The sequence below is a fragment of the Mytilus edulis genome, chromosome 11, assembly GCF_963676685.1.
Source record: "Mytilus edulis chromosome 11, xbMytEdul2.2, whole genome shotgun sequence".
Taxonomy (NCBI): Eukaryota; Metazoa; Mollusca; class Bivalvia; order Mytilida; family Mytilidae; genus Mytilus; species Mytilus edulis.
In genome coordinates, this window is record NC_092354.1 from 38,072,101 (window position 1) to 38,099,699 (window position 27,599).

At 32.4% G+C, this 27,599-nt stretch overlaps 1 long non-coding RNA gene across 1 annotated transcript; it reads right to left on the reverse strand.

Annotated features, from left to right (window-relative positions):
• Positions 1-1,482: 1,482 nt before the first annotated feature.
• On the reverse strand, positions 1,483-2,837 carry LOC139495530 (uncharacterized). Its single transcript, XR_011657388.1, has 2 exons — positions 2,432-2,837; positions 1,483-2,023 (listed from the first exon to the last, which is right to left on the reverse strand). It is a non-coding gene; the product is annotated as an uncharacterized lncRNA (long non-coding RNA).
• Between the last annotated feature and the right edge of the window lie 24,762 nt (positions 2,838-27,599).

Sequence of the window (27,599 nt, forward strand, 5' to 3'; positions counted from 1 at the left end):
TAAGTCTAAGTCTCAAGTGTCAACTTAAATCAGAATCAAAATCCTAAGAACTATCCTATCTAGAAAAATGTAACCTAGAGAATCAAGAAAAGAGAAAAAAAATATGGAAAAACTGAAATGGATGTATGTGTATTACATGCAATAGGTAAGGTTTAGGAATAGGGATAGGCGGTGCAGTTGTTAAAGTACTACCTGTTATAAAGGAACATGCAACTTAACTCTCAAACAAGTTTAACTACTATGCGTACAAATTTTAACTTTTTATATTAAATGACTATTTAAATGTTTAACTTGTATAATAAATTGATCTGATATTTATAAATTAAATTGAAAATTGAATTTTTAAATTTTTAAACTAAACTGAAAATTAAATTTTAAATTAAATCTGAAATTTTAAATGCACCAACAAATATTTTTACAATCAACACAACACAATGTACAACATACAACACTAATACATGTAAACAACTATATACTATATAAGACTATGCACACACAATCAACATATAACACAAATGACAATGATAATAAACAAAGTCGCACACAAAATAAATATTATATATACACAACAACCAAAATTCACAAAGTCTAAATGGATGTATCAATACCAAAGAACCCTATGTGTGTATGTGTGTGTGTCAAACAAAGTCGCTTATCAAAGTGTATGCGTAAATTAACAAAGTGTGGTTTTGCTTTAATTTGACATAAATATTTCAAACACAATCAATGTGTCTTATATTCAATGCAAAATACCAATTCTAAATGTATGTCACTCTATTTGCATAAATAAATGTGTTTGTTTACATGTGGTGTATGTCTAGACTGCTTTATCAAGTGTACTTCCGGTTGACCTTGACCTTAAGCCTATGGGTGTGGTCTTTTAGGGGGGGTCAAGTATCAACAAACAAATAAACAAAGTACAAAGTACAAATGTGGATGTCTAAATATGAATTAAATCTCAATGACAGTCAACTGCTATGCTTGTATTCAATTGAGATTTATGTTAACTCAGTGTCAGTAATATTAACGCTTATCGGCGTGTAATATTTACAAAATAAAAATCGGACAAATTTTTTCAACACCAATTTCAATTATTTCAAAGTCTTTGCATACGATAAATGCTACACAAATATATATATACAATGTATATTATCAGGCAATTAAATATAAGTATATATGAACTTACTATAATATCAATATGTTCAATAAATCCAGCAATAATGTTTGTTGATCAAGATGAATCCAACGAAAAATGTGTTCTCTGTCGTCCTAGTTCATGAACCGGTTATGTTGATATAAGTCACTGATCAGTTTCCGGTAATGCGCATGAAGTTTTTCCGTACGGATTCACTGTCGTTGTCAAAATTCGGAATATATTCCTGGTTTCTACTTCGTCGCTGATGAAAGTTTCCAAATACGTTGGGCGCCAATGTAAAAGCCGGTTTCTTGAGGCTTTTAGTAAATAATAACTAAACTTCTGAATAGGGTTCTGTAACTTTTATTTCAGACTAACGAAGTAATGGTAATGTAAATAAAGCCCTGTAAAATATAAATGTACTTATAAATTACAGAAAGATAAATCTGTTTACTAAGTAATAATAATTAAAACTAATGTTCGTAATTCATTATCATGCAAACTTATTTAGCTGCATACATATGTATCTGATCACAAAAATATATAATGTGGATACCATAGCAATTACTTGTCTCAATTACAATTATACCAATTCGACTTTAAGTTATTGTATTACATGTTCTCATATGCTGTCTCATACCAAAGTCTATTGAGCAATACTTGTGTTGATAATCTAAACTACACAAAACGTAAGCAGCATGCTTGTTAAATCAAAAAGCAACTAATCACAAAAAGTAACAATAAAAGCAAAGCAAATATTAAAAACTAAAGCTAAGCGAAGCAAGAATACAAATACACTTAGCTTACCTCACATATCGTGCAAGTGGCACATTTCCATATAAACCATATTATACACTACATCTTTAGTACAGTAAGGTTTAAATATACCTGTATAACAAAAATGATTATTATAAATCTTTGTTAAGCAATGTTTATTGTTTATAGTAAAAATCAATATCAACCTAGATATCTATTTTTAGTTCTTATATTGATTTACTTTAATTCGATTTAGCTTTAAACATTACAACATTCTTTCGGTCTACTCGACACTCGCATTCATTCAATTTATATGTAAACTTTATCTTCAAATCATTATACCAGATCTAATAGGTTATTGAAGTATTATTTTATATGATCGTAAAATTCAACTGTTCTTATGTTTTAATACACATTTACGATCTACTTTGTTATGAAATTTAACTCTCGTTCTCGACATTCACTCTAACATGCATACGTGTAAAATATGAACTATTGGACAATTACTGCAAAGTTAATAAAGAAAGATATAGAACTGACCTTATAAATGAAACTCCAATCACAGAATTGTTATAGATTAATTTATAAAGTTGTTAATTTGCAGGCAGGTAAATATAGGTGTTGACCACAAGATGTCTTCCCATAAGATATAGAACAAAAGAATTAAACCGCCAAAACTACTGACCAATAGTAGAATTGTCCGAAAGCGGTCAAATCAACCGTGAAAATAAAGTAATAACTACAGTGAAATCAGACTTAAACAAACCATAAGAATAGAATTCGTCCGTCAATAGTCCATGTCAATAAGTTAAAATAGAATAACACATAATATGAATCCTTAATTACAGAATGTAATTAATAAGCTAACAATATAACTTTATTCAAATATGTACTAATATCAATTACTAAGAATATAAAAATATACAAAATACATAAAATAACAGACTATCACACCTACAAGTAATGTAAACAAATCATTCAAATTTAAAATACATGGAACTGTTAAAAAATAATCAGTATGGGTAAGGAAGTAAAGTTGGTATTATAAAGGGGGATGGTTATTCCCTAAAAAGTTTTTAGTGGGTTCACATTTCATGTTCTTCTCCCAAGTCAGGAACCTCATCAAAGTCTTCATTTGTTTTTAAATTGTGTTTAAGATGCAAACATTTGACTCCTTCTGTTTAATTTACTTGTTGGATCTGCATGCTAATTATATAAAAAAAATATATAGACTACATGTAGTTTTAATATTTTGAAACACAAAATCAGGGACCTATGTATAACTCAAAGTTATAACTTATATAGGTCCCTGAAAAAATGCAGGAAATTTATAAATGTATACATGCGAAATGTTTGTATGAAAAACAATTGTGTAGTCTACTTGTTCCAAAATAAAAATCAACAATGATGTTGCAACTCTTTCTCTGCAATGGTCGAAAACCACCCTCCGAACTGGGCGATTTGGGTACCCTGATGTTACATGTACCTATGGCTATGATGGTTATCAGTCATCAGGTTGCCAGTACTTATTCTGAATTTCACTGTACATACTGTTTTAACTGTAGATACTATGTATTCCTGCTTTTATTTGTATCCCACAAAAATGTAATAAACACGTTTAGTTAATCTTCTCTTACAAAGTTACAAAAGTCTTGTTCGCAGAAATGTACTAAAATTGTAATCACAGACCCGACACCGACCAAACAATATTTTTTTTATGGGTAATATTTTTTTCACCCGTCAGTTTAAAGCCAAACAATGATATTTGAGTTGTTGTGCATAAAAAGTTGTATTTAGGGAACGACCATTAAACTTCAAAAAGGGGGGGGGGGGGGGGGGGGGGGGGGTGCTATGTTTTTTTTTCTAAAAAAATATTCTGATTCCCAATTTGTTGAAAAAAATATTCTGTTCAAGCAGATGACAAATAAAAATATTTTGATACCAGATTTTTTCTATATCTTATAGTGTTAAATTTTGAAAAAAATAATTTGATTGATAGCGTTGAAAAAATAAATAAAATTTGTACTCTGACTAAGAAAAAAATAACCATAGCCTCCCTTAAATGTAAAATTTAACTCAAACCTGTGTAAATAATATATCTAAATTAAATTATTATTTAAGTTATTTTTTATTCGAGAAAACTCACAAAGAGCATAAAGTTTAGGAAAATGTTTCAAAGCTGAAAATGATACTCAACAGTAATATGGGTCTAATATGTTATATCAAAATCACTTACCATCTGTTGAAACAATCCTTGCATTATAATACTTGGTCCTGAATAGAACTTTAACAATAGCATCCTTTTCTATTGTACTACCGGATAGAACTCTTTCTCTAGCAACAGTGTCAATGATTTTTTTCTTAACATAAAGATCACTTTTTGGTTCTAACCAAATAATTTGTAACTTTTTACCCATTTCTAAGTGAAGCACATAATGCAGTACATCAACTCTTAATAACAACAAGTCTTATTCTAAAGCATGGGTTTAAGGGTCACGATATAAATTTATACATAATAATACAATTTCAAGCGTCCAGTTTCATTCCTGATGGTACTAAAGTTTTGGGATAAACAAAACAAACATTAAGAGATTTAAGATAAGTTAGAATGGCTGACATATTTATAGTTTTGTTTCTGTGAAGAAAGTCGTCAAAACGAGGTGCACGATGACAGACATTATGTATAGTGGGAACTATTATGATTCTTCAAAGTTGTAATCTCATTGATGCTTATACTAGAAAAGATTTATCTTATTTGATACAAGTTTTAGTCATCATTTAATTACCTTAACCAAAATACACAAAAATACCTTTGACAGTCTTAGCGGTGATCTTTTAATGTTGTTTTAACAGATTTTTTGAATATTTAAATGAAGTTCAAATTAATACAGTACATGACACGCTTCATACCAAGGTTTAAAATAAAATATTGTGTAAGGCACCAAAATTTTATCTTGGGTGTAGGAGTGTTGGCATTTTTTTCTTTCTAGGAACAAATAATACATTTCAATATTTTTTTCGATAAATGATTTTTTTACTAAAAGGAGTAATAATTTGTTATTTACACTTAACTTGATATTAAATATGATATCTCCCTATTAAATTAACAGGAGAACAAAAAATCTCTTTCTCACTTATCTTAGGAAGCAAAATATTTTTTCAAGAAATTAAGAATCAAACAATTTGTTTACCCCCCCCCCCCCCCCAAAAAAAAATAAAAATAAAACACACACAACATATGAATAAATTGTACCATACATTAATGTTTGATATTTGTACTTACCTATTGATGGAATAACTTTCTGTGCTTCTGTTTTTCTGTCTGACTTGTAAAACAATACAGAGGACAGTCAGGACATTTTCCAAGCTCTGCTTGTTGGTACTTCGGCATGTGTATATCCTCATATTCGGTAACATCTGAGTCACATATATCAATAAAAGTTAAAAAATGTCCCTCATGCTTAGTATCTGGTCTTGGAGAAGGTAATCCCTTAAATCTTCTTAATAAGCTACAAGCTTCCTGTTTAATCACTGGGTTCTCTGTACAATGTATACAATTTAATTTTGTGCACTTAATAATTGTGATGCTATGGATGCGTCTATAGATATGTCCAATACATTGCTGTAATTCTTCAAATAATTCCGGATTTTTCTGAATAGCTGTAGGAGATTTTGACAGTAGTTCATGTATATGAGAGTGATCTCGAGTTGGACCCCCTTCTTCCAAACAAGGCTGATATAAAGATTTTACATCAAAACCGTCAAATTTAAGATTATTCCAATATTCATTTAGGCGTCTCATTGCAGTGTCAAAAACAACTGCTTCTTTTTGAGTCTTCTCCTCTTTAGAAAGCTTTTGTTGACATGGAGCCTTTTCTTCACCATGTATGTTTGGTGGGAGAATCACACCAGCAAGAGCATCAGAAAGTGGTGACCATGCATGTTCTATTGGATTGTAAGCAGATTGACCAGGACAGTAACTGTTCAATACTAGTGCATCTAATTTACTAAGTTTCCAAAGTCTATACATAAAATAAATATTAGTTAAAGAGTGCATTGTCCAGTCTGGGCCATTATCACTTATGATAATGCATATAGATTTACCCAAAGAAAACTGTTCTTTTAAAATCGGAATAAGATCATTTGTATGACTTTCAACAGTTGACTTGTGAAACTGAGAAACCCTATTCACTACAGTTAGTGGTCCGGTGCGGTAAATGGGATAGTGCTCCCTGTTCAGTTCATCTTGGCATTTATTTTGTATGTTTTGTTCAGAAGATTTTGAACATAATAACATATATCCACATGGTGTTATTAAATATCCTGGAAAAGGAAAATCATGGTCAGGAAAATCTGGCCTGTCACCAGAAGGATAAAACCGACGTAGCTGATGATATCTACTTACTGCAAGTGTTCCTATATGAATTTTATTTTTATTGTCACAAGATAATAAAACACAGTCATTTGAGTACTTTGAAGCAAATTCCATCGAGTATTTCACACGGGTTGAATAAAAGTGAGAATTCGCATCTTCCTTTCTAATATTGTTTTGTTTACTTCACAGCTTAGCATCTATCTCTTGTTTATAAACTGTCGATGATGATTTTAATCTTTTATCTGGGGGAGCTAACATATGATGAACTGTGGTTTTGTGGATTCCTCTTTCCTTTAAACCTGGAATCTTATCCACAAGTTTATTTTTTATCTGATTTAATGTAACACCGGAAGATCGGGCTGTATCACAACGTCTACGCGAATCTGCCTGGTAACCATGTTCTTCAATGAAATCTTTTGCAGTTGGTACGATATTTGGAAACATTGAAGTTAGCGATTTTCTCCCACGTTTTCCAGGTTCAGTTCGCTGATCTTTGAGCGATGATACAGTGTTTGATTTAAGATTATATGGTGTGTCTGGTGTATTACCAGACCTAGATAAAATCCAAGCAGATGGGGTTGATTTTTCTGTAGAAGTAGCTTCCTCCAACTGCTTGACTGGCGTTTGGTTAGATTTATCGAACATCCAGTCAATTTCATCGTCACTTGATACACTATCCATTATTTACCCAAGTGTATTCGGATCTATAAGAACTTTGACATTCTGTATTTTATTTTCTATATAGTTTTTTCCATTGGAAGTAACAAGTGTGTAACACAAAATAATAATTCTAATGTTTGTCAATTTTGCCAGTGTCTTGTAAGAATTAATAAGGACATCATCAGAAATAACAGAGTATGATGCATCAAAGTATTCAAGATTCAACAGGTATGAAAGAATTGCTATGAAGTCCTCACCAGAAATAATAATTCCATTTGATATGTCTAACATACTTAAAAATCTACACCCATTTGCTATTTGCAAAATTCCTACATTTGTTATCAAGTTGTTTATGGATCCAATAACCAGTTTGCGCAAATATTTCAAGGATGATATTTGTAAACAAGACCTATTAGTGATATTCAAGCAATCATTTATGTACAATGATTGTAAATTTATTGCAGAATCCAGAAGTTTTATTAGAATAGTGTCAGTAACTGAAGTATGGCCTATATTAAGACTTACTAGTTTCTTGAATTTTTCACAAAATCCTGTTTCATTAGCAAAGGATCCATTTATAGATGTACAATGAAATATATCAAAGTCCAAAAATCTGTAAACAGATTCTGTAATATTAATCAAATCAATGTCCGTAATGTGAATGTTACTCAAATGAAAAGATCCCAGTGTATGTTGATTTAATGTTACACTTTAAAAAAAAAATACAAACTTGACGAAGTCGCACTAAATCTTCTACTTCCAAATACCGAAATACAATTAACCACAATTCCGGTGGTAAGAGTTCACTCATAGTACACTTTAATACATTCAAGAAAAAGTGCTAAATGCTATATCATAGAACATGCATGGCGATATATTCTAATAAAGATTTACAAATGCTCTCTAAAAAGCTCATAAGACCAGTTTATTTGCCCTATATATATTAAAGCTCAATATAAATGCACATCATTCCATGGGACATTAAATGTTGTAGAATTGAAAACAGAATAATTATGTTAACTGTTATTCGGTTTAAATAAAGTTAATATATAGATTTAATTTTCTTAATTTCATTACATATCGAAAGTTTTCTTTTATATCCCCCCCCCCCCCCAAATGTATTGTACAGTTTGATAGCTTGCAGTGTAAATTAATCCAGAAAGTTGAAAAAGGCATTTTACCAAGATATTGAAATGTCTGCAAAATATTAATAACTACACAGAATAAAGACGTATTGCCAATATATTTTTAAACATCACATTTATAAACAAGCATCTTTTACAGGCTCATATGAGCTTTTTACTGATTGAACTCAGCGTGGATTCTCAATCTGATTGACATTTATGGGGTTTTAATGGTGTTTTAATGAAATAAGCTTTTCTAAAAGGCTCCAAGCATCCCCCAAGCATGCCTGGGGGAAGCTCGAAAGAATAAATATATGTTCCCTTATTGTGAACTTGTTCTCGTCCTGAATATGCATGAAATATTTGCCACTGGACGTTAAGCAACCAACAATCAATCAATCAAAAACAGGTAAACTTGTGACCTGTATCAGAGACATATATGTGTATATATGTCTCTGCCCGTATATTATGCTTTAAAAACATCGGCGCGGGTTTGTTTTCATGCTATAATCCGTTTGGCGTTTTATAACAGTTTGTTTCTGTCATAAATCTATTTAAAACTTGAAATATCTTTATTTCCAAGTATTTTTAGGAGTTTACTCCCGAGTATGCGATATATTTTTCTACTGCAAAATTTTGATAATTATAGATAAATATTTTTTATTTTCCCCAAAACAAATTTGAACATGCCAATTTTCTAACAGACTTAATACTTAACATTTTCATTTAAAGATTTGTTTACCTGCACGAAAATCATCTGATAATTTTTCTCATATCACAATTCCATGATTTCCGGAACACTAGACTAAGTCCTATAATCTAAGACCTCGGGGCCAATGTTTTCTATTTTTATGATACTTTCTATTACTTATTTTGTGAATTGTTATTTTGTTGATTTGCAATTTTCTGTTGTATCTATCAATATGTCAACCGAGTTCATATCATAACAAAAAAACAAAAAGAAATATCAGCATTAAAACTAAAATAATTGAATCAGAGCACTGAATGTTATTAAAATAGGCTAATGGATCCAGCAATTTATTTCACTAAAATCATTATTTGTTTTCCTGCAGAAATAAAACGACATTTCAATAATTTGCTGTTTTCTGCTTTTTCATGAAGATGAAAATTGATCAATCGGGCGGATCCAGCCATTTTAAAAGGGGGTTCCCAACCCAGGACAAAAAGGGGGTGTTCCAACTATATTTCCCCATTCAAAGGGAAAATTTGGATTGTAATTTAAAAACTACGCCCAGTACACAGGAACGCTATATTAGCCGGTGATGTTGGCCGTTGAAACTTAAACTTCAATCTTAATTTTTGACATGCTTTTTTAAAAGATAAGCTAATAAGGAAAGTTCTTGATTAAAACAAATTATCACAAATATAGTTGAGTTATGTCAATGCAGCAAAAAATGTGAATGACAATTTTGTTTGTGAACACTGATTTGATCTTACCTTGGCAAAGAAATGCATAACTAATCATCGATCTATGCGTGTTGATAGAAGGAGATAATGTTTTTTTTATCTATAATATTGAATTTTAAATTTGAACTTTGGTGGATAGTTGTTTCATTGGCAATCCTACCACATCTGCTTATTTTCATATCGTATGGCTAACATAGAATTATCGTCCTTCCCTACGCTTATATCACCCTGCTCTGTCACTCAGTAATTCTCGTATCAAGACTTCAAAACGAGACCAGGCATTATCAGCGACGTCACAATGTGAGAGAAGTTATCAGCGACGTCACAATGCGAGAGGAGACGTTATCAAGCTTGCTTTCGTCAAGCGTAAAACTGTCTTAGGGAGAGGAAAAAAGACCATTAATAGAACGATAAACAGAAAAAAGGGTTTTTTACGTATAGATATCGTAAAATATCAGCCGCTCGACACAATGTGAATTTTTTTAGCTTGTTCGCTACGCTCACTCGCCAAAAAGGTTCACATTGTGGCTCGAGACTGATATTTTACGATATCTATGTGTAGAAAACCCGATAATCTATACATGACTAATCTGACAGATGATCCCTTGATTATACAGGATGTTCAAACAGCTGGATGTATACATACGAAGCCTCGTAGGGTAAAAGAGGGAATTTTGCCTATACATGCACCAAGCATAATTGTCCATTCATTTTCTTATGGCAGTCCATATATCTAGCTCCCGTTTTATATTGCATAACTTTCATAATTGATACTTATCTGCATGCTCTCATCCGTATTATGCTTGAAATACTTGCCAGTGATGATTCAGTATGCACAACTTTAATTTTCATTAATATTTTTATGTGCAGTCATATAAAAAACGTAATTCCTGGGACTTTTATTTGTTTGACTATGTGGTATATCAGTTTATAGTAATTGTTGAAGTCCGTACAGGGACATAATTTTTATCTTCTATGTAAATTGGTCTCTGGTGAAGAGTTGCCTCCTAAACAATAATACCCCATCTTTCTATTTTTATACCCTACGCAAGGAAGTGGCGCAGGGTATAACATTTTTGACCCGTGCGCCCGTCCATCAGCCAGTCTATCAGTCCTGTTTTTTGTCATCACAACTCCTCTCAAACTGCCCAACAAAATTTCATGAAACCTTTTTAGATAATAAGGACTTACTATGCAGATGTGCATATCGACAGGAAATTACGATTTAAACTTTTTCAAGGAGTTATGCCCCTTTGAACTTATTTGCTTCAATATACTACTGCAAGTTTGTCATCGCATCTCCTCTCAAACCACACAATAGAATTTTAGTTATTTTATTTCTATAGTGGCAATGTGGGGACTGACTGCCAAAGCGGGGCCGGCTTCAGTTATTCGCAATATAATCCACCAACGAGCCCCCACCCTATGTCGGACTCTGTAACAATCATCCCATCAACCAAATATTTTGAAACATATTTAGAATTCAAGAAACAGACAAGTCCATGAAAATGAGGTTAAATTCAGATAAACCCTGCAAGACAGACATATTTGTTATTCATGCATTATTTTGTACATAAATCACCCATTAGTTTTCTCATTTTAAATGTTTTAAATTGTTCATTTGTCATTTCGAGACCTTTAAAACCAACTATGCAGAATATGTTTTACTCATTGTTGAAGTCCATATGGTGACCTACATGTATAGTTATTTCTGTGTTATTTAGTCTCTTGTGTCTCATTTACAATCATATCACATCCTCTTACTTGATATTTTAATTTGTTATAATACATTTAATAATCAGTTTATACACCAAATATACATGAAGATGACCTATTGATTACACAATATAGCATATTAAAAGAGGACTTACTGTTGACCATTGAACTATACAAATGATTATTTGGTCAATGACAATTGCCAGACAGAATTGTAAATTATTTCACGCAAATAGTTTATCTACTACATGTACCTATTAGTATTTATTATTTTTTAGTACATGTCCGACATGTTGACGACGGACAGTCAAAGGTATACCATAAAATGTCATGAAAACTGGTGTAAAAAAAGGCTCAATTAAATCAAATTTTTGAAACGTGATTGATTGTATTCCTCTAATATCTATGAGATCAAATTGATAAATAGGTGAAGTAGGTCCTTAATTTTGATTGGGGTTTTTTAAAAGGATTTTGACAGCACTAAAGCATATACATGTAGTTCCAATTTATAGTTGATCTTAGCTCCTTAAGTTGATTGTGGCAACACATATTGCATATATACATGTAGAATGTTGTTCTTAAGTTTCAGCACTTTACGCATAGTTTCCGGTTGCAAGACAAGAATATGATACTGGCTTCTCATGAAATTCTGTCAGTACTTTGCCAATAGTTTCCAAGTAAAGTTGAACATTCCAAGCTCTCTCCCTCCATTTGCAATGTACATGTACAAATGTACTTTCAGCCTGAAATTAAATATCAGAGTAATTCTGTCAGAATATCAACAATTATTGACATTCAAAAGCGTATAGATGTAGACTAGTTCATAATGGTAATGTGTCCATTGGACACAGATGAGCAGCCGCTTGCATATAAAGGATGAAAAGAGTGACACCACCCAAAATTGTACTTGATCTGAGTGTTGTTGTAGTAAGCATTGCATATAAGTTTCAAAACATTTGGATGAAGCAAACTTGTGTTAAAGATAAGAACAAAAATTCAGCATTTTTTTTAATTTGTAAAGGGGCATAACTCTAGAAAAGTAAAAGCAACCCCACCAAAAATTCAAACTTCATGTGTGTTTGTTGGTACAATGTAGTAAGAATATATATATATGCATTAATTGTGTATTAGTTCCATAACATTGGTAGAGGCAAACTGAAGTTGGAGAACAGAAACCAAATTTGGGAGGTACATGTAAGTTTGATAAGACTGACAATGCAAGGGTAACCTTAAAAGAAGTAAAATGATCTAAATTAATATGTGTTTATTTGATAATGGGTTCGTTTTCATTTATTTTTATCCCCGAGGGTGACTGGGGAATAGAAATATGGTCACTTGGTCTTCTTCCGACCGGCAGTAAAACGCATGCCGAAGTGGGGCGTCTGTTTGGCTGTGCGGGATGTATCAAGTTCGCAGTCACGTCCGGTCAGATTGTCTCGTGTAAAGAGAGTGCCACGCTCTTTGCACGTTAAGAACCCAAAATCCAATATACCCTCATTTTCCAGTGGCAGTCCAAATTTCTTAGACCATCATCCTATATGGCCTCTATTACAACAACCTACCTATTGTATTTATTGTGAACTTGTTCTCGTCCTGAATATGCATGAAATATTTGCCACTGGACGTTAAGCAACCAACAATCAATCAATCAATCATTTATTTTTGTTTTCCCTTGAGAACACATAAAACATTATATTTATAATTTAATTTGGTTGAAATATATCGAGTTTCTGAACAGAAAATAATGAAAATGAGACCCATAAAAAAATATAACCAAAAAATAAACCTGTGATAATACTGCTTCTATTAGTACCAGGATGCTTAAAATCAATCCAAAATATAACCAAAAAATAAACCTGTGATAATACTGCTTCTATTAGTACCAGGATGCTTAAAATCAATCCAAAATATAACCAAAAAATAAACCTGTGATAATACTGCTTCTATTAGTACCAGGATGCTTAAAATCAATCCAAAATAAAAAAAATTTGAAAAATGTTTACACCTATAGTTGTTAATGTCTGTGTCATTTTGGTCTTTTGTGGATAGTTGTCTCATTGGCAATCGTACCACATCTTCTTTTTTTTTATATTATATACAATATATATGAACAGCTAAAAATCTCAAGTGACAAATACTTATGGCCACATTCTGTACATGGTAACCCTGATACTTGTATTACTAGACCTTAAGACATTTTTGTATACCTAACAGAATGAGGGGGGGGGGGGTGGTAAAGGTAAACAAATTGTGATTGATCAAGATGAATCCCTCGATAGAATGTATTGCCTTCTACTGTAGGGTTTATCATTCACAAATTATGCCAATTATATCATATTCTCAAGAAAATAAACAAGTCAATCAGGAGACAGGGGAATGAGGGATCAGAGAAAAGGGGATATCTTTGAAATATATTTTGTCTTTGGGCAAGGAGATAGAAGACTTGAAGTAAAAAGGGGGGGTTAGGGTAAAATGGGAAGGGAAATATAGTTGGGGTCAAGGAGTAGAAACTGTCAAGAGGGAAGTTATGGGGTACGCCTAGTCAAAATAATTATGACGTCTTGAAAGGCTATTATATTTTTTTTCTTTGACGCCTTACTTCGACGTCTTGTTGCCTTACTTCGACGAAGTAAGGCGTCAAAGAAGAAAAATATAATAGCCTTTCAAGACGTCATAATTATTTGGACTAGGGTACCCCACATACATATGACCCTATTCCGAGATTACTCTGACGTCCAACGGCTGTTTTGCCAGACAAGCTGGGGCTAATATCGGACTAATATGAACCTAACTTGGCTACGAAATTAGATATTAAATAAAGGCAACAGTAGTATACCGCTGTTCAAAACTCATAAATCCAGGGACAAAAAACAAAATCGGGGTAACAAACTAAAACCGAGGGAAACGCATTAAATATAAGAGGAGAACAACGACATAACACCGAAACGTAACACACACAGAAACGGACCAAGCATCAGACAAAACACCACGAGAATAACAAATATAACATGAAAACCAAATACATGAATTTGGGATAGACAAGTACCGTGCCACGTCTGATCTCAATATCTCAAAAAAAAGAGAAAACAAGAGAAAAATGATGATTAAAAAAGACTAATTCATTGACACTAACGGTAGCGTAAAAATGACAGTGGATGTCATACCTTTCTCTTTGGCCGTTTGCACACGGATATTTTGCAAAACTGCCCACACATGTTTACAAAGTGTCTGTAAAAGGTAAAATAAACACATAAATAAGATACCAGCTATAACGATCTATAACATTAAACATGTATATGTTCTGTGAAAAGAGAAGTCATCAAAAATATAATTTCATTTACATCCGTTTCAAAATGAACTTTTATTACTACAGGCGCCATCATAACTGAAAATCCTGGGAAAACTTGTATGTTTCTTTGTCCTCGCAAACATTTGGAAAGATAATTCTTCTAAATCAAAGTGTTTTCTGCAAACATGACAAAAAAAAAAGAAAAAAAAATCCTATGAAAAAAGTTGAAATTTAGGTAACCGGTAACTGTTATCAGACATCTTGTATATTTGACCTTAACAGAATAGTCAGCGTCAGTCATAGTTTGTGTCATTTTGTCTTAAGGGTGAAACATAACACATGTATGTACTGTGTTCCCTACAGTAGTTGTACTGACTTTTGGCAGTTTTATCTAAAAACGCAATGTTACAAGTAAATACGGACTAAAAACGAATGAGAACAAACGAAGATTATACGTCTGTGGTACTAAACGTCCGTAAAACATCTGTTTGATTTTAACCTGTTTAGATAATCATTAAAATTGAGAATGGAATGGGTAATGTGTCAAAGCGACAACAACCTGACCATAGAGCAGACAACAGCCGAACGCCACCAATGGGTCTTCAATTTAACGATAAACTTCGGCACACGGGGCCGTCTTTAGCTGACCCCTAAACAAATATGCATACTAGTTCAAAGATAATGGACGTCATACAAATTTGCGGTGGGTGAAACATGTTTTAAATATTTCCCCCCTCCCCCTATACCTCTAGCCAATGAAAAAAAAAACGCACAACAATACGCACAGTAAAACTCAGTTTAAGAGAAGTCCGAGTCCCATATTACATATATCTGTATTCATTATTTGAGTTGACTGCGTAATCATGGCTAATTCTTCATGATGGGTTCACGTGTTTTTTTCTAAATTGTAGACAAAGAACATCCTCAAAAAAGAATACAAAAAATGAACACAACACAACACAAAATTGGCTGGATGTTTAAGTTCCAAAAACACATCAAACAGGATAGAAGAATAAAATGACAAAATCAAAAGGATTATAATGTTTGGATGTTCTTCTGAAGAAGTGCCAAGGAAAGTGCCTCGTACGCACAAATAAAGGCAGCAGTAGTATACCGCTGTTCAAAACTCATAAATCTATGGACAAAAAACGAAATCGGGGTAACAAACTAAAACTGAGGGAAACACATTAAATATTAGAGGAGAACAACGACACAACATTAAAATGTAACACACACAGCAACGGACAAAGCATTAGACAACATCCGATGGGAATAACCAATATAACATCAAAACCAAATACATGTATTTGGGATAGAAAAGTACCGTGACACGTCTTATAGTAATGTGAATTCACACTCAAAAATAGGAGAAAACAAACGACACAACGGAAACACAACGTAAAAATGATACACACACAGAAAAGACCTATGAGATAACAATGGTTTTGAGGCATGCCAAACCGCGCACTTTGATGGCATTTTTAAATATAACATTAAAATGACAACATAATAACATATATACTGTATTATGTTCATGTTTATAGAAGATATACATATATTCACATCCATGAAATGGTATAAACTATATGGAATTTCGTTAAAATAAAAATAAATCATTAAATTCATAACTAACTAATAATAGCTCAGACCGATCTATTTTTGTTCTGGAAAATTATATTGTATTTTAAACTCCAGACATGGAAAACCTTAGATATTTTTAGTCCAGCGTATGATCCATATTTAAACCTTAGTAAATCATAGAATCTGTGTGGAATTTAACAATTTGCTTGACGGAACATCTCCGATTTTAAGGTAAGATACGTATCTGTTGTGTATATAACATATCATGATAGTGAAAAAGCATTAAAATGTATAAGTGGAAAAAAACAAACGTAGAAATAAATACATTTCGGTTTACTTCACATTGTGTTTTGTTATTTTCTTTTATTTTAAACTATTTCATTTAAGAAGAGGAATCTTTTCAGTTTAATGTTATTCTAATTGTAAACCTAGATAGGTCAAACTTTTTCCCTCCTTAATTATATCTTAAAAAAGTGATAATTATGTGCACTTGTGTATCTTGACTTTTATTTCATTCAAAATTAAAGTAGTGATCTGACACATTGTTGATTATTTATTTTTTTGAATTTTGCTCAGTAGTTTCAGAGAAAATTTTTGTAAGGGTTAATTTACATAAGACGATTACAACGACGCACAACGAACGCCAAGTTATAAGGCAAGCTCACATGGACTAATAGGTCTTGTGAGCTAACACCGTTGGAATTAATATAGGGCGCCTGCAATTAAGTCAACGGGAGCATTAAATTCGTTGGTGTATTGAAAGGTCTTTAAATCACGATTCACGATAAACAGTTAAGGTATATGAAAGATTTAAAATTTTCATAATGTATTGGGACAGAGGATAACTATTTAGTAACAATAACATTGTCTTGCCATGACAAACAACAATATATTAGGATTCTAATAAGGACACACACGAATCAATAATTTGAAATTTACAAAGATCAAAATAAGAAATCATCTCCTATGCCATTGATATGTTACATGTGGCAATTGTATGAAGCATATGTCAAATGATTGGAATGTTCTGTTACGGACAATGTATGTCAAATAAAATATTTTTACACAGGTTAAGTTATCGTTAAGAGATCATGGTGATATGTAAAACACCGTCTTAAAGTAGTACAATTTCACATCATATTTTATAATCTATAATCAAAAGATAAAGTCTTCTAGTTTTGAAAACAACAAAAAAAGAAAACTAGAGGCTGTAAAGAGCCTGTGTCGCTCACCTTGGTCTATGTGAATATTAAACAAAGGAAGCAGATGGATTCATGACAAAATTGTGTTTTGGTGATGGTGATGTGTTTGTACGTCTTACTTTACTAAACAGTCTTGCTGCTTACAATTAACTCTATCAATAATGAACTTGGCACATTAGTTTCATTGGAAAATGTTAATAAAAATTTACAAATTTTCAATGTTATTCATTGACAATATTCAAATGCTGCTATAATTTAGTTTATTTACCTCAACGAAACAAGAAGGCTACCACTGGTTTTGTGAAATACGATCCTAGGTTTGATTTTAACATTTTAACAAACTGTTGTTGATAATAGTACATATATTTACTTATGATAACATTTAAACTACATAGTTCTCAAGTTTTATGCATACATTATATGTTTTCGTGGTATAGTTTACCACCTACTTATATATTATTATCATTACCTTTTAAGGTCCACGCAATGTAAAACCCGTTCCGTTAAAATGAGTAGCAAAATTAAAACTATTTAATACAGGTTTACAACAAATATTGTTTATGCATTAAAACACATTTTACGCGTAAGTTTTAGCCAATGAAAAGAATAAATATCTGAGCTATAGGCAGAGTTCATATTCCCTTAATTGTCAATAGCAGGTTATACTCATTCTATAATTACGTTTTTTAAAGTATATGAAAATGTTTGCATCCTTGTGTGTAGCACAGTACAACTTGTATCGAAATTAATACTTCAAAAATTATATATTGGTTATGTTTTTATTCTAAAGGAGTGCAAAAGGTATGATTTATAATTTGTGTTGTATGTAACACTTAAAGAGGCAATCAATTTTACTTCGCTTGCAGAATTAAAAGTAAAACCTGATTTTTGAAGTTAATTGAAAAATTTAGAAAATGATCGTGAACTTTACATGATTAATAACGAATAATTATCAAGTCATGCAGCTATTTAGCAGGCATGTTTCCCAGAAGTAAACATTAAATACAATATGAAATGTACATACCTTATCATCGTCGTTTCCAACTTTTTTAAATCAGCATATTCTTCATAAGCTGCAGATATATCTATAACCCTAGGTTGGTAGCAGCACAATTCTTATACCACGAAATTGAGTCACGTGGTTAAACGGATTTGTGTTAAGCAGTGAAATGTATTGGTTATGGATGAATTCAACTTGTGATACATGATCAAACATCAAAGCATACGATAAATGCTTCAACCAATGCTTAAGTTACTACGGAAATTATATATAATTAAAATGATCCGATATATTATATGAAAATTGGTGTATGATCTTTCCTTAAAGACTAAGAATTAAACATTGATCTGATAGTACTCAATTGATGTAGTGTTAAAAATGGGTGTGAATGCTTATTATTTTATGAACGTCTCCTAATTAAGTAAAGCGTTAGTAGTTCTAATAGTAATAAGGTACCACAGAAACCAAAATAAGAAAAGTATATGAATTCCAGAAACAGCTACCCTGCAGCGTGATGTCGTAATTTGAAAAAGGGTTCCATTTAATGTGATTGACATCAATGTATTGATAACGTGTTTTTGCTTTGAATTCGCTTGCAAAATCTAAATTTGTTAGGTATGTGACTAGGTCGAACGGTCCTTCTATACTTCTCCGTCCTGTTAAATCCCATTGTTTTAGCTTTTTTCATTGTGTGCATGACATGCAGAAAAAAAACCCAAATAATTGCATTTGGTAATATTTACCAGTATATGTCATAACTAGCTAGTCTTATAATCTAGTGGCATTCATATGAATAAGTTAACATGCGATTATTTCATCATTTTACAGGAAATCATGAACCGGTAATGAATATTACACCAGAAGAGACTGGTTTTGTAAAATGTGATTTGTATGAGAGAATAATTAAATATATTGTCCGAAATGTCTTCTTATTTATTTATCTTTTAGGCAGGAAAGGGTGGATCATGTACAGATATCGGGAAAAGATAAATTTAATAACGTTAATATTACACAATATACTGAATGAACTTATGACTAAAGACAATTATTCTTGTGTTCCTTATCGTTGATTGATTAAAAGTTGAATACCTTTTTAGTTTTATTTGGAATGACTAAGCCTATCTAAACTTGAAAGATATGGACAAGTGCTCTTCTTCAAACCCCACCTTTGCTTGGGAGAACCTTAAATGACAGTTTACGCAAACGATCGTATTGTATTTTAATTTTTATTCGTTTATATTTATATTTGATTTCCCGGGAGTCGCTCTTAATAAAAATATGTTTGTTGAAGCTTGGGAAAGAAACAACATTCTAACATTATACCAGTCGAGTTCATTTTGGTATTCGATACTCGGTAGTACCCAGCGATACTTGAGTACTCGTTCACATCCTTAGTATATTAAAATTCGAAGTTCATCACACAATATATTATTTGGGATCTGTAAACAAATATGTATATTTATATTTCAAATTCTTGATCTTTATTCACATGATATAGTTATGAGCCATGCATTATGTTATACAAAACATCGTATTGAAAAAGGCTAATAGAAATCATTCAAACGGTTTATTTTACAAATGATAACAGTATTATGAAAAGGTATTTAAATTGTAATGAATGCCCGTTTGAACAAGTACCTTTAAACGCATCTTGATAGAAGACTCATTAATGAAGTGTTTGGACATGTACAATTTTGCAGATCGTTTCAAATACTTAATTATTAATATTAATTCAAGTTATCATGAATGTCTGATAATTATGAAAAAACGTATCAAGCCTGTTTTCCCATATGCATAGACATGTATATCAAATTTCGAGATAAATTAGCGCCACTTCTTTTTGTACTGAGGATGCTGTCACCAGTGGCGGATCCAGAAATTTTCATACGTGGGGGCCCACTGACTGACCTAAGAGAGGGCCCGCTCCAGTCACGCTTCAGTGATTCTCTATATAAGCAACCCGGGGCCCCTGCCCCCCTAAATCTGCCTCTGGTCACTCAGAGGTAACAGGAACTTCGCGGATTCAAACAAGGTTAACAGAAATGGAACACAGATAAGGGGTTTGCGCGTGCTAACAATAACAGCCGAAATGACCTGTTACGGTACAAAAAGAAGAGGCACAGCAAAATAGTTCCATTTGTTTTAACATACAATCCCGCCTTTACTAACTTTTCACGTTTGATCCGTACCAATTGGCAAAGTATTGCCAATCACCCAAAATTATCCAAAATCTTTCCCGATCCTCCTGTCTTAGCTTTTCGGAGACCAGCAAGTCTAAAAGACTTATTTGTGAAAGTTGCCGTCTCCTCTAATAAAAGCTGTTCAACTACAGGATGGTGCAAGTCATGTGGTAACAAACGATGTCTGACTTGCCAACAAATACTTTCCATTCCACAGCGTCTGTGTTCACAATATTTTCTAATGTACATTGCAGAACCGAGAATGTTGTATGCATTCTTCAGTGTCGATGTGGTATGCAGTATGTTGACAAGACAGAACAGCCATTTAACAAACGCATGAATGGTCATCGTAGTGACTACACCTGCAAGCCCGACCTCCCCGTAAGTCGTCACATAAGATCACATGGGCAGGCCCAAGCTGATCTGGAAAAAACTTAACATCACCATCACAGATCACAACGAGAATTGGTCAAAGGCCGACAGACTTGCTCGGGAAAGTTTTTAGATAAGAAAGCTCAGGACAGTTTCCCCAGAGAGCGTTAATGAAAAAACATCGAAGAACCACTCATTTTCCCTACCATCACTAATTTCCTGCCATCACTTGTGTCCAGTTACTCCGGCTTCCGTACTGGACTTGAGTACTCGTTCACATCCTTAGTATATTACAATTCGAAGTTCATCACACAATATATTATTTGGAATTTGTAAACAAATATGTATATTTATATTTCAAATTCTTGATCTTTATTCACATGATATAGTTATGAGTCATGCATTATGTTACACGAAGCATCGTATTGAAAAAGGCTAATAGAAATCATTCAAACGGTTTATTTTACAAATGATAACAGTATTATGAAAAGGTATTTAAATTGTAATGAATGCCCGTTTGAACAAGTACCTTTAACGAATCTGGATAGAAGACTCATTAATGAAGTGTTTGAACATGTGCAATTTTGCAGATCGTTTCAAATACTTATTTATTAATATTAATTCAAGTTATCATGAATGTCTGATAATTATGAAAAAACGCATCAAGACTGTTTTCCCATATGCATAGACATGTATATCAAATTTCGAGATAAATTAGCGCCACTTCTTTTTTGTACTGAGGATGCTGTCACCAGTGGCGGATCCAGAAATGTTCATACGTGGGGGCCCACTGACTGACCTAAAAGGGGGCCCGCTCCAGTGATTCCCTATATAAGCAACCCGGGCCCCCTGCCCCCCTAAATCTGCCTCTGGTCACTCAGAGGTAACAGGAACTTCGCGGATTCAAACAAGGTTAAAAGAAATTGAACATAGATAAGGGGTTTGCGCGTGCTAACAATAACAGCCGAAATGACCTGTTACGGTACAAAAAGAAGAGGCACAGCAAAATAGTTCCATTTGTTTTAACATACAATCCCGCCTTTACTAACCTTTCACGTTTGATCCGTACCAATTGGCAAAGTATTGCCAATCACCCAAAATTATTCAAAATCTTTCCCGATCCTCCTGTCTTAGCTTTTCGGAGACCAGCAAGTCTAAAAGACTTATTTGTGAAAGTTGCCGTCTCCTCTAATAAATAAAGGCAACAGTAGTATACCGCTGTTCAAAACTCATAAATCCATGGACAAAAAACAAAATCGGGATAACAAACTAAAACCGAGGGAAACGCATTAAATATAAGAGGAGAACAACGACATAACACTAAAATGTAACACATATAGACAAAATCCCACGAGAATAACAAATATAACATATATATATATAACATCAAAACCAAATACATGAATTTGGGATAGACAAGTACCGTGACACGTCTTATCGCAATGTGATAAAAGCTGTTCAACTACAGGATGGTGCAAGTCATGTAGTAACAAACGATGTCTGACTTGCCAACAAATACTTTCCATTCCACAGCGTCTGTGTTCACAATATTTTCTAATGTACATTGCAGAACCCAGAATGTTGTATGCATTCTTCAGTGTCGATGTGGCATGCAGTATGTTGACAAGACAGAACAGCCATTTTAGAAACGCATGAATGGTCATCGAAGTGACTACACCTGCAAGCGCGACCTCCCCGTAAGTCGTCACATAAGATCACATGGGCAGGCACAAGCTGATCTAAAAAAAATTAACATCACCATCACAGATCACAACGAAAATTGGTCAAAGGCCGACAGACTTGCTCGGGAAAGTTTTTAGATAAGAAAGCTCAGAACAGTTTCCCCAGAGAGCGTTAATGAAAAAACATCGAAGAACCACTCATTTTCCCTACCATCACTAATTTCCTGCCATCACTTGTGTCCAGTTACTCCGGCTTCCGTACTGGACTCTTACACTTTTCAGGAATTCTTGAATTATACTAGTTTTAATTTCAGATGGCAGGGATGTGTAAATACGCAGCCTCGTTCTATTACTTCACCTTAGTAAACCATTTATTACTCATTTTTCTTATCATCAAATGACTATATATTTGGGGTGTTTAAATACGCAGTCTCTGTTGCAATTGCCCTACCGTTGTCATATTTTAAATATTATACCAGCTTAGATCGGTCAGGACTGCTTATTGGGACTGTATTTCTACGCAGTTGTTGAACATCTCAACTGTCACCACCTTTGGAAATTTAGAGTAGTGCAAGTTCACATCGTAAATAACTCTTTTTATTTTGGCATATCTTTGTAGTCTTTGCCCGTGTTTGGAAATTTTAAGACTGTTCCAGCGTTCCCTTAAATTGTATAAACTTCAAGATTTTGATAGAGTCTTAATTTGAATTGACATGATTCAGTTGTCATCGTGCTATTACCGAGGAAGGATATATCTGAAATATCTAACATATTGGTCGTTTTATTGTGTTTTGGTGATGTTGTACCCTTTTAGACTTGTTATATATTATATTTTTTGTTTACTGAATCATAATTTTATGATCCATCGCCCCGTAAGATTTATCATTAACTATTTATTCAGTCATTTAATATAAAACTTTATATATATATTGATATATTGGTGTGTACATAATGTCTCGTAACTATCATGGAATAGACACAACATTGATAATATACACTTTCATTGTTAATTACTTATATAAGGAAAAAAACGTAAGGTACAGTAAGGACCTTATAGCCTTAAAATTTGTTTCAAGAACCTTACGAGTATCGATTTAAAACAGAAGTTGTCTGTCTATAAAACATCCATTCGAACTTTAACTTGTGTTATTCATAAGAAATGTCTTACATTTGAACATGTTGAATATACCTTACAAATCATATCGCTTTGAATTCCAAAAGTAGTACATACTTGTAAAGTTAATCGATTAACCATAATGATTGCACTTTGTTCGGATTTCACAAATTTACAAGTAAATAGATAAATTATATATTTTTGCAGGTAATAGATCATGTTGCGTGACAAAAAATATTAAAGTCACACAGAAAATGTAATACCCTACTATTCTCAATCTATAAAAGCATTTGAGACGTTCCTCGACACGGCTGTCTTTTTGTAAGGTAATTTATACTAGCATGACAATATAAATTAAACACAATGACAAAAGTGTTATCGGTATAGATTTTCAGAAATATAGGCATATTGAAGGCTCATTATCAATCTTGTTCAAAAACAAAACTATTTGACAAAAAATGCCGGTCATTAAAAAATAATTTTATGGAAAGGCAAACTTAGAAACATTTCGGTAAACTTATCATTGCTATATGTTAAAAAAACGATCACTTCTAAACTGATATTGTTCTATGCGTGATATTAATTAGTTATTGTTTAAAGTTCGTCATTTTTTTTTTACTGATGCCTTGATTTTAAAATGTAATTTCGCTTAAAATTTTAATCATTTGTATAAAGATATATCTTTCTTTAATTGATTTATATTACGTCTCATTTAATTTTCACTTAACATACATTTAATATTGTGAAAGAATTGATTCAAAACAATATCAAAACATTGACCTAACTCTCAGCTAAAAAAACCAATATCAAAACATTGACCTAACTCTCAGCTAAACATATTAATGGGCTATTTCCATATACGGATACCCTATAAATAACCTAACCCACAATAGAACTGACTTCGATAATCTATTTAAATAACGTCTAATAGACGGAAAAGAGGTTTGTATATTGGATTCAAAATTAATTGCTTCGATAGATTTGTTTCTACGTTGATAAGAATGTTTATAAAGAATTTATTAAGCTACTGTGTATTCATGACTATTCGAGGGGAATCCGCAGTTTATTCATTAGCTTACAAACATAATTAAAAATCGATTGTTCAAAGAACAACTGAAGGTCTTTCCACATCAACGAAATTTGAAAACAAGCTTTTTTTCAGACTGATGCGATAAATTAATAGTTTTGATATGCTTTAAAGTGAACTAAGAGAGATAATGTGCTACTTCCGATTAAGTAAATGTCACTTCCGGTCTCATGTGATAGCTCTTTATACATTGATTCGAAAACAATATAGGTTCTATATACTTTTCCCTGTAAACCAGGATATAATTGACCATTTCCGGTTGGCATAAAGTCACTTCTAGTCTTTATGATTAGTAAATGCATTTAAAAACAAAATACATGAATTCTGAGTACTTTTACAAAACATATCTACTTTCGGTTTTTTCAAGGTCACTTCCGGTTTTCATTATTCAAGGTCACCTAACCTTTTGTACATATGACTTTATAATGAAATTTGTTTAAGTTATAATCAAATTACCTTATATTAAGACATTTCAGAGGTAAAGGTTGATAACTCCTCTAACATTTCATCGAATCGCTTCGATCCAAATTTGCCAAAATCCTTCGTAACAAAAAAAAGATTTCGATAAAATTATTTTTCTAAATTGTTCGTTACATCCTCAGAAATTTTTCACAAAGTAAGCTGAATCCATGCCCAAAACTAGATATTCAAAACGTGTAGTGCCCTTTTTATTAAAGAAACATAACCTGACGAGTTCTTTCATTCGAGTTGAATTGGGCGGGAAAAACTGATAATTAGAACAAATACAATATATCTTACACAGAAAAGTGCAAAGACCTTATTACAAAAAGCATGTACTATGTGATTGTCAATTGATTAAATATTAACAAAAAGTTGGCAACATTTAAACATTTACATACCATTGTACGACCTATATCCATAAACGTAACACACATGATTAGTGAGCCATTGAAAAGCATATTCATGCTCCTATTATAATAAATTTTAAATAGTTTCTTGACAAAATTAGGTTAAATGACGAAAACGTTATTTAAGACCTGTTACAAAATAACATTATCTGACAATAGAAATAATTACATTGATATTTGGCTAACCATTAGGTTTACTAATAAAATATTTAACTTGCTACATTATTTTTTTTTACAAATTTTCTCAAAGTGTGGGTAGTATAACATTGCTCATGAAGAATAGTATTTGGTGTTTCATCCTGAATATGGGCTGGTGGATTTTTTGACATTGTATCAGAACAGCAAAAAGACAAACATTTTGACTTCTGTACAATTTTTTACAATTGATATTTCAAATCATTAAGAACCCATTTGGTGAATTAAATATTTTAGATGAGAGATTCAACAACGACCTAATATATGTACAGTCCAATAAACAAAAGCAAAACATTTTTGATAGACATCAGTAAACAACACAAGAAAAGCTGCAAAAATCAGGTAAAATGGGTTAATCCAGTGTTCCTAATAGTAATAGAAAATCTTTCCAAGTGTCTTGTTACAATGGACTTAAATTCTTCTATCCGTGATCTAGCATTTGGTCTACAGGTATGCAACATCTGATTTTAATTTTGGTCCATCTGTTTTCTTACATTCATCTTGTATATGTATCGAAAATTCTAAATTTACAACGGGTTTATCCGATAAAAAATGGCAAACTTAAACGTCAATAGTAATAAATATACATGGTGTTCTGTAGTAGGGTATCCTAACTTTCGATGTTGTTCTGATTATTGTATCTCTTTTGCTAAGGATTTTCTTATCCCAGGCATAGATTACCTTAGCCGTATATGGCACAACTTTTTGGAATTTTGGATCCTCAATGATCTTCAACTTTGTACTTGTTTGGCTTGATAAATATTTTGATATGAGCGTCACTGATGAGTCTTATGTAGACGAAACGCGCTTCTGGCGTACTAAATTATAATCCTGGTACCTTTATAGTGATAACTATTGCCATTTTGATATTGAACTGTTTTTGCGCTTTTGAGGCTCTCCTTGATCAATTGAGCACTTCCATATGATCTGTTAAATTTGAAAGAGTGACAAGTCATACGAGTTATTTCCATATGTATTGAGTTCGGTGTAACTTATAAAACTTTAGCCATTGACAGCAACAGTGTTCATCAAAGGAGCTTTTATGTATATAGATTTGCAACTTGTTGTGATTTAGTTTGCGATCTTTTTTTTCTGTCTTCGAACTGTGGTCAAGGTTAACAGTGAATTAGCTAGATACACTTACTGGAAATGTAAAAATATGATTGAAGCTTAAAATGTTCTACTGGACGAAATATTTGCATGGTTTGACGATAAAGTGTATCTACAGGTATGTGTCATTCCTATGGGCACTTTCTCCGCCTCTTAAATATCAGATTTATTCCTGAGTTTATGGCCGAATTCAGTAACGATACGTCATTGTTACATTTTATTGACGCATTCAACAATACCTTCCTTTATCCGGGTGATATTTTTAGTTAAATAACAAAGCGTTCTCTAAACATACCAACGAAATTTACTAAAATGAATTTACTTTAAATAAATCTAATATACACACCAGTTTACTCTATTTATATTTAGACATTTCATAAGGAAACTCCATACTTCATTGTACGACAAAACAGACGACTTTTAATAGCCATTGGTATTGTGTCATTTTTAGACGGCAAGTTCCTTATGCTCCCGCAAACGTTGTTCATATATCTACATTTGTTCGTTATGCTCATGTCTGTGGTGATTTTTTTGGAAATTGACGACTTTGATCAATGCATCGCTAGCAAATTACTATGGTAGATCATAGGTATATGTTTCTCGAGATAGAATTTTCTTATACTTTGCCAAAACGAACATTTTACTATGCTCTTTTCAAAAATATAACAAAAAAGAAGGGTCACCGTGCTATTTTTTAAGCTATGAGTCGTTAAAAATTTCTAAA